General features: G+C 42.7%; 1 protein-coding gene across 7 annotated transcripts in view; it reads left to right on the top strand.

Annotated features, from left to right (window-relative positions):
• LOC106578677 (arf-GAP with SH3 domain, ANK repeat and PH domain-containing protein 1) overlaps positions 1–14,972 on the top strand; it is a 74,718-nt gene that overhangs the window by 14,523 nt on the left and 45,223 nt on the right. The gene's annotated exons all lie outside the window — the stretch shown is intronic.

The raw sequence follows: 14,972 nt of genomic DNA, 5'->3' as shown, positions 1-14,972 counted from the left end.
CTAAGGACTCTATTTTAACTAACCTAACACAATGGTAAATCTAAGGGCTCTATTTTAACTAACCTAACACAATGGTAAATCTAAGGGCTCTATTTTAACTAACCTAACACAATGGTAAATCTAAGGGCTCTATTTTAACTAACCTAACACAATGGTAAATCTAAGGGCTCTATTTTAACTAACCTAACACAATGGTAAATCTAAGGGCTCTATTTTAACTAACCTAACACAATGGTAAATCTAAGGGCTCTATTTTAACTAACCTAACACAATGGTAAATCTAAGGACTCTATTTTAACTAACCTAACACAATGGTAAATCTAAGGTCTCTATTTTAACTAACCTAACACAATGGTAAATCTAAGGACTCTATTTTAACTAACCTAACACAATGGTAAATCTAAGGGCTCTATTTTAACTAACCTAACACAATGGTAAATCTAAGCGCAGACATAGGTTCAGGGGTGTGTCAGAAATATTTTTGCTATTTTCACTGTCACATTTATCAGCGCACTTGCTGGCGTTGGCGAGAAAGGGCTGGGTTTTGATGAATAAACAAGTTGTGGGTGTGTCGAGGCTTGGCCCCTCACTGGCCAATCAGAACGTGCTCCATGTGTTTGCTTCAAGTTGTATATTTACGTTTTTTTATGTATTGCCTTGGAATCAACTCCAATTCCAATGTTAGTTCCAATGTTGGCGCCGAAGAGGATGGCTGACGTTTTAATCCAAATCCCCGTCATTTACGTGAAGAAAATACAGAAGAAAAGGGGGCGCAGAATCCGTAGGCAAGTAAACTCCCACTGCCGTCCGGTCTACTGGCTAATGTGCAATCATTGGAAAATAAAATTGATGACCTACGATTATGATTATCCTACCCACGGGACATTCAAAACTGTAATATCTTATGTTTCACCGAGTCGTGGCTGAACGATGACACTGATAATATAGAGCTGGCAGGATTTTCCATGCACCGGCAGAACAGAGAAGAAGCTACGTCTGGTAAGATGAGGGGTGAGGGTGACTGTCTATTTGTCAATATCAGCTGGTGCGCAATGTCTAATATTAAAGAAGTCTCAAGGTATTGCTCGCCTGAGGTAGAGTACCTTATGATAAGCTGTAGACCACACTATCTATCAAGAGAGTTCTCATCTATATTATTCGTAGCCGTCTATTTACCACAACAGACCGATGCTGGCACTAAGACCGCACTCATCCAACTATATAAGGCCATAAGCAAACAAGAAAATGCTCATCCAGAAGCGGTGCTTCTAGTGGCCGGGGACTTTAATGCAGGCAAACTTAAATCAGTTTTACCACACTTTTACTGGCATGCCACATGTGCAACCAGAGGAAAAACATTTTTAGACCACCTTTACACCACACACAGAGATGCATACAAAGCTCTCCCCCGCCCTCCATTTGGCAAATCTGACCATAATTCTATCCTCCTGATTCCTGCTTACAAGCAAAAACTGAAGCAGGAAGTACCAGAAAGTGGTCAGATGATGCAGATGCTATGCTACAGGACTGTTTTTCTAGCACAGACTGAAATATGTTCAGGGATTCATCCAATGGCATTGAGGAGTATACCACCTCAGTCATCGGCCTCATCAATAAGTGCATCGACGGCGTCGTCCCTCAGTGACTTGGGGTTCGTTCCTTGTTCCTTGTCAATCATTGGCTCATTGGCAAAATTAGCATTCAGACAATATCTTTAATTAAATCAATCAAAAACCTTTATTAATGCAATTGCAGACAGGAGTTGACAACAGGAACATAGCACGCATGTTTCCGAGTAAGTTCAGCAAAATAGTAAAGGGTCCAAGTTATTTTGTTAAGCCCGAAGTCCAGCCTTAGTGATGTCACTGCCTACGTCATTACCTTCTACTCATGAGACCAAGCCCATGCATACACAGCTATACAAACAAGAGTTTCAGTGTTATCTAAAGGCTCAGCAGTAAATGTCCACTCCCCAAGTTGATTTATAGTGGAATGTCTGACTAGTCTCTTATCTCTTTCACTCCCCTGCAGAGTTCTGTCTCACAGTCACACATCTCTCAGACCATTTCTTTATAAGAGGCAGAGACTAGAAAAGACTGTGGAACAATATTAAACATTATAATGAATATATATATTGTTAATCTGTAGTCTAGGACCCTATAAATGTAAGGAGGGAGGGGTCTTATAACCCCTCCCCTTCTATTAATACAACATAAGCATAATCAATTATTATAATACATCAAACATTTGGTACAGCCCCTATCATGACCCCAAGGTGAACCCGACAGACTGTACGTACATATCCCAACCAGAAGCCATGGATTACAGGCAACACCTGCATCGAGCTAAAGGCTAGAGCTGCCATTTTCAAGGAGCGGGACACTAATCTGGATGCTTATAAGAAATCCCACTATGCCCTCAGATGAACCATCAAACAAGCAAAGCGTAAATACAGGACTAAGATTGAATCCTACTGCACCGGCTCTGAAGCTCCTCGGATGTGGCAGGGTTTGAAAACAGTAATGGACTACAAAGGGAAACCCAGACGCCAGCTGCCCAGTGATGCGAGCCTACCAGATGAGAAAAATTCCTTTTATGCTCGCTTCGAGGCAAGCAACACTGAAGCATGCACGAGAGCACCAGCTGTTCTGGATGACTGTGTGATAACGCTATCGGTAGCCGATGTGAGCAAGACCTTTAAACAGGTCAACATTCACAAAGCCGCTGGGCCAGACTAATTACGAGGACATGCACTCAAAGCATGCGCTGACCAATTGGCAAGTGTCTTCACTGACATTTTTAACCTCTCCCTGACCGAGTCTGTAATACCTACATGTTTCAAACAGACCTCCATAGTCCCTGTGCCCAAGGAACGAAGGTAACCTGCCTAAATGATTACCACCCTGTATTACTCACGTCAGTAGCCATGAAGTGCTTTGAAAGGTTGGTCATGGCTCACATCAACAGCATCCTCCCGAATACCCTAGACCCACTCCAATTTGCATACCGCCCCAACAGATACACAGATGATGCAATCTCAATCACACTCCACACAGCCCTTTCCCACCTGGACAAAAGGAACACCTATGTGAGAATGCTATTCATTGACTACAGCTCAGTGTTCAACACCATAGTGCCCACGAAGCTCATCACTAAGCTAAGGACCCTGGTACTAAACACCTCCCTCTGCAACTGGATCCTGGACTTCCTGACTGGCCGCCCCCAGGTGGTAAGGGTAGGCAACAACACATCTGCCACGCTGATCCTCAATGTGGGGGCCCCTCAGGGGTGTGTACTTAGTCCCCTCCTGTACTCCCTGTTCACCCATGACTGCGTGGCCAAACACAACTCGAACACCATCATTAAGTTTGCTGACGACACAACAGTGGTAGGCCTGATCACCGACAACGATGAGACAGCCTATAGGGAGGTCGTCAGAGAACTGGCAGTGTGGTGCCAGGACAACAATCTCTCCCTCAATGTGAGCTAGACAAAGTAGATGATCATGGACTATAGGAAAAGGCGGGCCGAACAGGCCCCCATTAACATCGACGGGGCTGTAGTGGCACTCCAAGACCATCCCGTTTTGATTTCTATTTGCCATATATTTTTAACTGTGCTGTTTCACAAAAGTTCTGAACCTATATGCATTTTACGGACACAGTATATTTTACATTAGTTATCTTGTTGTTTTTAGTCCCACCTTTCAGATCCACTCAACCCCTCCCATCTGTCTCTTAACACCATCCATATTGGATTTCTATTTGCCATATATTTTTCAACTGTGCTGTGATGCTTCACAAAAGTTCTGAACCTTTCTATTCTCATAGTTTCTACAGATTGTAAATGAAAGATACATTTTTGTTGTTGAAATAATTATTATATTATTGATCGATTGACTATGACTTTTTCAAATCACCCTTTAATGCTATCTGCAGTGTTAGCTCCAGGTAAATGTTGCGATTCTTCAGCCATTTCTGGACCTGTGACCAAAAACAAGCTACATATGGACAGTACCAAAATAAGTCATCTAATGACTCTCCCTCCTGGCAGCAAAATCTGCAGAGCTGGGAAGGCTGTATCCCCCATACAGTGAGGGAAAAAAGTATTTGATCCCCTGCTGATTTTGTACGTTTGCCCACTTACAAAGAAATGATCAGTCTATCATTTTAATGGTAGGTTTATTTGAACAGTGAGAGACAGAATACCAACAAAAAATCCAGAAAAACACATGTCAAAAATGTTATAAATTGATTTGCATTTTAATGAGGGAAATAAGTATTTGACCTCTCTGCAAAGCATGATTTAGTACTTGGTGGCAAAACCCTTGTTGGCAATCACAGAGGCCAGACGTTTCTTGTAGTTGGCCACCAGGTTTGCACACATCTCAGGAGGGATTTTGTCCCACTCCTCTATGCAGATCTTCTCCAAGTCATTAAGGTTTCGAGGCTGACGTTTGGCAACTCAAACCTTCAGCTCCCTCCACAGATTTTCTATGGGATTAAGGTCTGGAGACTGGCTAGGCCACTCCAGGACCTTAATGTACTTCTTCTTGAGCCACTCCTTTGTTGCCTTGGCCGTGTGTTTTGGGTCATTGTCATGCTGGAATACCCATCCACGACCCATTTTCAATGCCCTGGCTGAGGGAAGGAGGTTCTCACCCAAGATTTGATGGTACATGGCCCTGTCCATCGTCCCTTTGATGCGATGAAGTTGTCCTGTCCCCTTAGCAGAAAAACACCCCCAAAGCATAATGTTTCCACCTCCATGTTTGATGGTGGGGATGGTGTTCTTGGGGTCATAGGCAGCATTCCTCCTCCTCCAAACATGGCGAGTTGAGTTGATGCCAAAGAGCTCCATTTTGGTCTCATCTGACCACAACACTTTCACCCAGTTGTCCTCTGAATCATTCAGATGTTCATTGGCAAACTTCAGACGGGCATGTATATGTGCTTTCTTGAGCAGGGGGACCTTGCGGGTGCTGCAGGATTTCAGTCCTTCACGGCGTAGTGTGTTACCAATTGTTTTCTTGGTGACTATGGTCCCAGCTGCCTTGAGGTCATTGACAAGATTCTCCCGTGTAGTTCTGGGCTGATTCCTCACCGTTCTCATGATCATTGCAACTCCACGAAGTGAGATCTTGCATGGAGCCCCAGGCTGAGGGAGATTGACAGTTCTTTTGTGTTTCTTCCATTTGCGAATAATCAACTGTTGTCACCTTCTCACCAAGCTGCTTGGCGATGGTCTTGTAACCCATTCCAGCCTTGTGTAGGTCTACAATCTTGTCCCTGACATCCTTGGAGAGCTCTTTGGTCTTGGCCATGGTGGAGAGTTTGGAATCTGATTGATTGCTTCTGTGGACAGGTGTCTTTGTTACAGGTAACAAACTGAGATTAGGAGCACTCCCTTTAAGAGTGTGCTCCTAATCTCACCTCGTTACCTGTATAAAAGACACCTGGGTGGCAGAAATCTTTCTGATTGAGAGGGGGTCAAATACTTATTTCCCTCATTAAAATGCAAATCAATTTATAACATTTTTGACATGCGTTTTTCTGGTTTTTGTTGTTGTTATTCTGTCTCTCACTTTTCAAATAAACCTACCATTTAAAAGAATAGACTGATCATGTCTTTGTCAGTGGGCAAATGTACAAAATCAGCAGGGGATTAAATACTTTTTTCCCTCACTGTATATATACAATTATATTCATTGAAAGAATTTTGTATAATAATTAAAATTGCAAAAATTCAAAGTTTTGAATCTGCCGTTTGGCATGTCAATTCATAAACCATGTGCCATGGAATCGGTACAGCGAAAATCTCTTCCCAACTATTTTGCGATCTATAGCACAGCTGTCCTTAAATAAAACTGGTATATATTTTTATTTATCACAATTTTCTTTAACCAATTTTGGTCTTTAATGCATGGTCGACAGTGAAGCTCTTAGTTACAAACGAGTCTTCTTAAACTAAGGGGGACATTGTGATACCAGGACTCATATGGTGTTGGTTCTTGAACTCACTACAAGGCACTGCGTCATCATGAGTGTCAGCCCACTAATGTCAGATAGACAGACAGATAGACAGAATGGTTAGACTAGAGAAACTTGCTGATGTGCGAGACAGCGCGATCACATCTCTGTGGCAACCGCGTTACTGTCTGTCTGTACGTGTGACTGATGTTGTTATGAACTGAGTGACAAAGTTATGAACTGAGTGAGTACCAATTGACAGAGAAATTTGCCGTCCACAAATTTCACAGTAGAGAAATTAATCTAGATAACACTTCTGTAACTGTGGTCTATAACTTATCTGCAAAACGCGGTTTACCATAAGTTGCCAGTGAAATACCATGGTGTTATAACTAATAGAGAGACAAACCAGGAGGTCGCTGCTGCTCAGTGACAGTCAGGCCTGTTGCTTCCTGTTTCCTATGGAAGAAGGGCTGGAGGGGAAATGCCAGGTCTGCTCTGCACTGGGAGGATAAGACCTGGGGCAGGAACTTCAGAACTGCATCCCAAATGGCATTACTTTAGTGCACTACTTTTGATCAGCACAGCACAGATCAAAAGTAGTGCACTATATAGGGAATAGGGGGCCATTTGGGACACATACCAGGAAGTGTTGAAGCTGTAGCTTCTCTACCTTCCCGTCTCCCGTCACACACAGCCACAATGTCTAGCTACCAGCACAATACGGGCTTTCATGGTGGTAGACGTTTCACAGGGGAATCAACACACTGCCATATACTGTGGGCTAGGTTCCCTTTCAGAATATTAGGTATGAAACATCTCTATCCCCTCAACTCTTGTTTTGAGTCATTGGCCCACCCACCAATCACACTGGATTGTGTCAGAGCTGAACATTGGCTGTTGGTCGATCAGAACAAAGAATTGACTATATTGAATAGTTTGCAGGCTTTGTGAGGGAATTCTTGCTAGAGCTGAGATGCGTTCTTACTGGTTGCCAGAGGGTGCGGAGGACTGTTAGCCAAGTGAGCTGTGTTCCATTGAACTATTTTGACCCTTGGAGACTGAGCTGAATGCTCAAAGCCAAATTCCCCTCCCTCCTTCACATCTAGTGTTTATCCTCATTGATTTGATGGTAACACTTGCTTGCATATATTACAGTAAACCTAAAACAGTGTTTCCACGACATATTGGAATGAGTGTGAATTTTCCTGAACCCACCCCAAAGTCTTTACTGTGCTTTCTGTGATAATTATGTAAGCGATTTTGAATGCCAGTAATGCAATTGACAATTGACCTTGTTCAGTCGTAACTGAAATCTATACGGTTGTCACACACTGTCTGTTGCTTCATCGTCAATAAAAAATGGCCTCAATGGTGGTTTGCTCTGTGAGAAAAAAAACTGAAGCTTGTGCTACAGTAGGACAAAGGCCTCTAAAAACCCTACTCCTGTGGTCGCAAGGACCCTGGGAACACAACACATATATCCCTGTCCCTGTAATGTCAAGTCGACGTTACATGTTCCCTACTAATGTAAAAGCATGTTCATATCAAAGCAGAATATTTAATTACCGCAACGCAGACACAGAGTGGATTATGGGTGACCTTTGGCGGGGGTGCCAGCTGCTCCTCTCTCTCTCTCTCTCTCTCGCTCTCTCTCTCTCTCTCTCTCACTCTCTCTCGCTCTCTTGCCCTGTAACATGGGCACCATTAGAGAGGCAGTCTTCCTGCTGCTGCTGCATGCATTGCCTTTGATCCCTCTGGAGAATTCATCTCAGTCTACTGCCTCTCTGAATAATCATTCATGGATTAGGGTGTCAGGGGGTCCACCATGATGCCTATGACCTTGTCTGTGTCCTTGGTCTACAGTAGCCTATATTCTTATCATATTATGATGATGTAGTATATCACTAAGCAAGTACAGACTAGAGATAAACAGGTTCTAGACTATAGCCTAATATTTATGAAAAGGATGTTGATTATACCAACCACACTCTCTACAAAGTTGCCTTCTCTGTGAATACACAGAACATTCTAGTCTAGATAGGACCACACTGAAGGATCACATACAGTATGAGAGTATTTGTATGTAGGCTACTAGGTAACGGTACATACACTAGCGCCAGGTCGTGCTCCTGCGTTAGAGAGAGAGAGATCAAAGCACAGTGCAATGGGAGTAAGGGCACTGAAGGCCCCGGGGCCATACACTACTGCAGCCATAAATTGTGTAAGAGCGACGTAAAACTGTCCAGGGGACAACCGAGACTGGGCCTTAATTGCATCGTGAAATTGAATTAGCTCGACCGACGTTGTAGGATGCCTCCCCTGTGATCAGCGGAGCCCAATTTCATGTATTTATGTTGGTGTTTATCATCTCCATAAGTGTGCGTGTGTGTGTTTATGTGTGTGTTCTTCTACACATCTGAGTGTGTGAGTACTGTTTGTGATACAATCAAATCCTCTTAACCTGAACATTTGTTTTGGCACATCAAACCTCACAGTCATGTAATCTGGCTCTGTGGCGAATGGTACAGAAAACCCGGCATTGAAAAACACAAAAGCGAAACCTTCGACCTGCGCAGACGTTCTACACTTCCACAGAGCACAGAGATTTTGAAAACAAGCGCATTTCCAAGTAGGCGTTAGTAGTGCTGTGAGCCAAGAACAGAGTATGCAGAGTTGCTCTGCCCTCAGCGGCGATAAAGCATGACATCAGCGTTCTCCTAATTGCACGCTCTGTGCGGCGAGAGGGTCTGGCCCATAGGGCTCTGGTCAAAAGTAGTGCACTACTTTAGTAAACAAACATCTGCCTTTGATTCAATCACAGCACAGATCATAATCAAGGAAATATGCCTTGTAAATGAGTGCTAGAGACTTCATTACTGTAGGTATAACAAATCTTGTTAGAGTTATCCAGTATTTTATCACCATTTAGACAGTGAACTTGGACAGATACTGTGTGTGTGTTAGTGTAGTAGTCAGTGTGTGTGTATTTTTAGGGCTGGCCCCATTTAGTTGACTGGTTTGGTCGATAGCATGTTGGTTGACTTAGATTTCTTTAGTCGAGCAGTAGCAAAAAATGGATAACAAGAACAAATCATGGTGTACAAGACACCTGTCTGATTGGCTCCTGTCTGAGTGGACTGATCCATTGTGGAGGCTGTGGGGATGGCACAGTCCATCATTCTAAGACGTGCTACTGAAATTGTATATGGTTATAATATGTAAGAACAATTGTGCAACACAAATCAAAAATATATTAATTTAAAACAAACGCGCTTTCTCCTGCGTTGGATAACAGTCGCTGTCCGTGGTTCTGAAACGCATCAGTGCGCTGTTGAATTGGCGCCTTTTCCTAGACCATGTTGCTATGTGCATAATGGAAAAGTTAACCAGCATATTGGTGTTGAGAACAATGTGGCGGAGGCAGCAGCAGAGTTAGGAGACGAGAAAACAGCCCTTGCCTTAATTGTCTAAGGAAAGTGAGGAGAGAGGAAACCCCAACTTAATTAGGTCTATAATCAATAGCCTAACTGTTAAATGTGCCTGAATTTATAAATCATCCATATACTGTACAGTGGGGGAAAAAAGTATTTGATCCCCTACTGATTTTGTACGTTTGCCCACTGACAAAGAAAGGATCAGTCTATAATTTTAATGGTAGGTTTATTTGAAAAGTGAGAGACAGAATAACAACAAAAAAATCCAGAAAAACGCATGTCAGAAATGTTATAAATTGATAAGTATTTGACCACCTCTCAATCAGAAAGATTTCTGGCTCCCAGGTGTCTTTTATACAGGTAATGAGTTGAAATTAGGAGCACACTCTTAAAGGGAGTGCTCCTAACCGCAGCTTGTTACCTGTAAAAAAAGACACTTGTCCACAGAAGCAATCAATCAATCAGATTCCAAACTCTTCACCATGGCCAAGACAAAAGAGCTCTGGAATGGGCTACAAGGCTGGAATGGGCTACAAGGCTGGAATGGGCTACAAGACCATCGCCAAGCAGCTTGGTGAGAAGGTGACAACATTTGGTGCGATTATTCGCAAATGGAAGAAACACAAAAGAACTGTCAATCTCCCTCGGCCTGGGGCTCCATGCAAGATCTCACCTCGTGGAGTTGCAATGATCATGAGAACGGTGAGGAATCAGCCCAGAACTACACGGGAGGATCTTGTCAATGATCTCAAGGCAGCTGGGACCATAGTCACCAAGAAAACAATTGGTAACACACTACGCCGTGAAGGACTGAAATCCTGCAGCGCCCGCAAGGTCCCCTTGCTCAAGAATACATATACATGCCCGTCTGATGAGCATTTGAATGACTCAGAGGACAACTGGGTGAAAGTGTTGTGGTCAGATGAGACCAAAATGGAGCTCTTTGACATCAACTCAACTCGCCGTGTTTGGAGGAGGAGGAATGCTGCCTTTGACCCCAAGAACACCATCTCCACCGTCAAACATGGAGGTGAAAACATTATGCTTTGGGGGTGTTTTTCTGCTAAGGGGACAGGACAACTTCACCGCATCAAAGGGACGATGGACGGGGCCATGTACCATCAAATCTTGGGTGAGAACCTCCTTCCCTCAGCCAGGGCATTGAAAATGGGTCGTGGATGGGTATTCCAGCATGACAATGACCCAAAACACACGGCCAAGGCAACAAAGGAGTGGCTCAAGAAGAAGCACATTAAGGTCCTGGAGTGGCCTAGCCAGTCTCCAGACCTTAATCCCATAGAAAATCTGTGGAGGGAGCTGAAGGTTCGAGTTGCCAAACGTCAGCCTCGAAACCTTAATGACTTGGAGAAGATCTGCAAAGAGGAGTGGGACAAAATCCCTCCTGAGATGTGTGCAAACCTGGTGGCCAACTACAAGAAACGTCTGACCTCTGTGATTGCCAACAAGGGTTTTTCCACCAAGTACTAAGTCATGCTTTGCAGAGGGGTCAAATACTTATTTCCCCTCATTAAAATGCAAATCATTTTATAACATTTTTGACATGCGTTTTTCAGGATTTTTTTGTTGTTATTCTGTCTCTCACTGTTCAAATAAACCTACTATTAAAATTATAGACTGATCATTTCTTTGTAAGTGGGCAAACGTACAAAATCAGCAGGGGATCAAATACTTTTCCCCCCCACTGTATATCTACAGACATAAGACAGATCCTGCTTCTGTTGCCTGTTTGAGTGATTGTTTAATAGCCTACTGATTCCGTGAGCACCAAGCCTCACGAATTTGGCTTTTATTAACCTTTGCTCTGCTGTAATAAAGGTTTTCCACTTTTTTTTTCAATAGACCAGCCTTTCTGGTATTATTTAATTTATTTAGTGTTGTTTAAACTGTTCCAAATTGTCCGATTTTTGTATTCTTTTATAATAATAACCCACCTTTTTCCTTTATCTCCTTATTACTATTATTATTATGATCAGCATTATAATAATAAGTAATGTCAATATCATTAGTAGGCTTAGTATAGCAGCCTTGCATAACCACCATCGAGTTGTGGGCCTACAGTGCCTTGCAAAAGTGTTCACCCCCCTTGGCATTTTTCCTATTTTGTTGCATTACAACCTGTAATATACATTTATTTTTATTTGGATTTCATGTAATGGACATACACAAAATAGTCCAAATTGGTGAAGTGAAATGAAAAGTATAACTTTTTCTTTTTTTACGGAAAGGTGGTGCATGCGTATGTATTCACCCCCTTTGCTATGAAGCCCCTAAATAAGATCTGGTGCAACCAATTACCTTCAGAAGTTACATAATTAGCTAAATAAAGTCCACCTGTGTGCAATCTAAGTGTCACATGATCTCAGTATATATACACCTGTTTTGAAAGGCCCCAAGAGTCTGCAACACCACTAAGCAAGGGGCACCACCAAGCAAGCGGCACTAAGACCAAGGAGCTCTCCAAACAGGTCAGGGACAAAGTTGTGGAGAAGTACAGATCAGGGTTGGTTATAAAAAAATATCAGAAACTTTGAACATCCCACGGAGCACCATTAAGTCCATTATTAAAAAATGAAAAGAATATGGCACCACAACAAACCTGCCAAGAGAGGGCCGCCCACCAAAACTCACAGACCAGGCAAGGAGGGCATTAATCAGAGAGGCAACAAAGAGACCAAAGATAACCCTGAAGGAGCTGCAAAGCTCCACAGCGGAGATGGGAGTATCTGTCCATAGGACCACTTTAAGCCGTACAGTCCACAGAGCTGGGCTTTACGGAAGAGTGTCCAGAAAAAATAAGCGAACACGTTTGGTGTTCTCCAAAATGCATGTGGGAGACTCTCCAAACATATACTTTTTTTTAAATTGAGCTATTTTGCCATCAAGGAAAACGCTATGTCTGGTTCAAACCCAGCGCCTCTCATCACCCCGAGAATACCATCCCCATGTTGGCAGCATCATGCTGTGGGGATGTTTTTCATTGGCAGGGACTGGGAAACTGGGCAGAATTGAAGGAATGATGGATGGTGCTAAATACAGGGAAATTCTTGAGGGAAACCTGTTTCAGTCTTCCAGAGATTTGAGACTGGGACGGAGGTTCGCCTTCCAGCAGGACAATGACCCCAAGCATACTGCTAAAGCAATACTTGAGGAGTTTAAGGGGAAACATTTAAATGTCTTGGAATGGCCTAGTCAAAGCCCAGACATCAATCCAATTGAGAATCTGTGGTATGACTTAAAGATTGCTGTACATTAGCGGAACCAATCCAACTTGAAGGAGCTGGAGCAGTTTTGCCTTGAAGAATGGAGAAAAATCCCAGTGGCTAGATGTGCCAAGCTTTTAGAGACATACCCTAAGAGACTTGCATCTGTAATTGCTGCAAAAGGTGGCTCTACAAAGTACTGACTTTGGGGGGGTGAATAGTTATGCATGCTCAAGTTCTGTTTTTTTGTCTTATTTCTTGTGTTACGAACCGGCTTGAAGTTCGTAACAAAAAGGGAGACAACATGGAGATAAGGAATAACAAAATACATTTTTTAACTGAAGTAAACTAAATACAATTTACAGTGGTGTGCGTAGTCAGTAATCCGTAGTGTAAGTGAGTGTTTGCGTGCATAAATGTGATAATGAGGGGTGTTGAAAGGTGCCAAAGCAAACAAACAAAACAGCCACAAAAATGCCATAACCAAACTCTATCAGTGTGTCTGCATGTAGAGAGTCTCCTCAATGAATGGGGAAGAGGTGTATTTATCCCGGGACAAACCCTGGCCCAGGTGTGTCCCATGTTGCTGACGACCCTCCCAGCTCCTCCCGCCGACATCCTCATAAGGAAAACAAGAGCAAAGAGAAAGAATATGGCAGACAGAGTGGGAGGGTCGTCACACTTGTTTGTTTCACAAGAAAAAAAAAGTCCACCCTCAATAATCTATTTTAATTCCAGGTTGTAAGGCAACAAAATAGGAAAAATGCCAAGGGGGGTGAATACTTTCGCAAGCCACTGTAAGAGCGCATCCTGTTTAGTCTTATTAATAAGGTAACTTACTTAGGCCTGTATTTAAATTCTTATATAGACTACTGTATCAATCAATAGTTTATTTGTTCATATCATCACACAGTATACGAGTCATTCATGATGTGAAATGCAATCAACCGTTTTTAAATAAAATAAAAAAGCAACCATTGAATGATTAGCTTAAACAATGAATAGGCCAAAACGTTTCAACAGACTCTGGTACACTTATAATTTATTTTGTGTTGTTTACATTGTTCCAAACGGTCAGAAAAATGACATTGTAATCTAACAGCACCTGTTTAGTACACAGGGCACCTTGGTCCCCTTTCATCACAGCGGTCGATGAAAGGGGACCAAGACGCAGCGTGTAGAGTGCTCATTCTTACTTTATTTCACGAGAACACTTAAACAAAATAACAGAACGACAGCCAACAGTTCCGTAAGGTACTCAGACAAAACGGAAAACAACTACCCACATCCCCAAAGGAAAAACAGGCTGCCTCAGTATGGCTTCCAATCAGAGACAACGAAAGACACCTGCCTCTGATTGGAAACCATACCCGGCCGAACATGAAAACCAACACATAGAAAATGATAACTAGAACAAACCCACATAGAAACAGAAAACCCAAAATACCTACAAAACAAACCCCCCTGCCACGCCCTGACCACTCTACTATGGCAAATGACCTCTTACCATCGTCAGGACGTGACAATGCAGTGCTGGCTTCATACCTTCTTTTTCTTGATCTCCTGTATTTCCCCACAACTAGTTACATTTATTCCACACCTCTGACATCCCCTTTACCTCCTGCGCAACCAGTAAACATTACCCCTTTTCGAGTTTACTTGTTCGTCCTCTGCATCCATTTTGCTGTCACATGTGTTACGGTGTTCAGAGTTTGTTATAACCAATTTATTCATGTGATTATGATATGCTATAGGTCAGGCCTTATTGTCACGTAAAGAGAGCAAGGGAATAGAGAATGTTTTTCCTAAACAAATTAAGGGTTTCGGTAACAACTTTTCAATCAGAAATGGCTGTAATTATGTTGCAGTTTCAGCAACACAGACAGCGCGATACACACTGCTGATGTTCTGTTCTGTGGTGGTCGCTGCAGCAGGGAGGAGAGACAACAGATGCTAGGCACACAGTCAATCGCTGTCTTTTTTTTAACACAGCGCAGCAAGTCTAAGCCAGGTCCGGCTCAATCAAGTTTGCTTAAAGCATCAGACAAGTGCAGTGCATATCGTTGATTTGATTATAACACATAGCATGTATCTATATATGGAAATATACACATAAAAAATACGACCAATCGATTGGTCGAAAGAGCAGACGACTCTTTGTTCGACCAATATTTATTTTAGTCCGGGACAGCCCTAGTGTTATTCAATGCTATCTCAGCTTTGTGATATTAATAGATTTTTAAAACACCAACAGAATAGCAGGACTAGTCGAATAGCAAGAAGGGCCATGGTCTTGCTCTTTGCGAAACAGAGAAGCGTGGAGAAGAGACAGCTGCTCTACCTGA

The sequence above is a fragment of the Salmo salar genome, chromosome ssa19 (genome assembly GCF_905237065.1).
Source record: "Salmo salar chromosome ssa19, Ssal_v3.1, whole genome shotgun sequence".
In the NCBI taxonomy this organism is placed as follows: domain Eukaryota; kingdom Metazoa; phylum Chordata; class Actinopteri; order Salmoniformes; family Salmonidae; genus Salmo; species Salmo salar.
The sequence above is the reverse complement of the archived record's forward strand: the minus strand, read 5'-3'. Positions and strand labels throughout refer to the sequence as shown.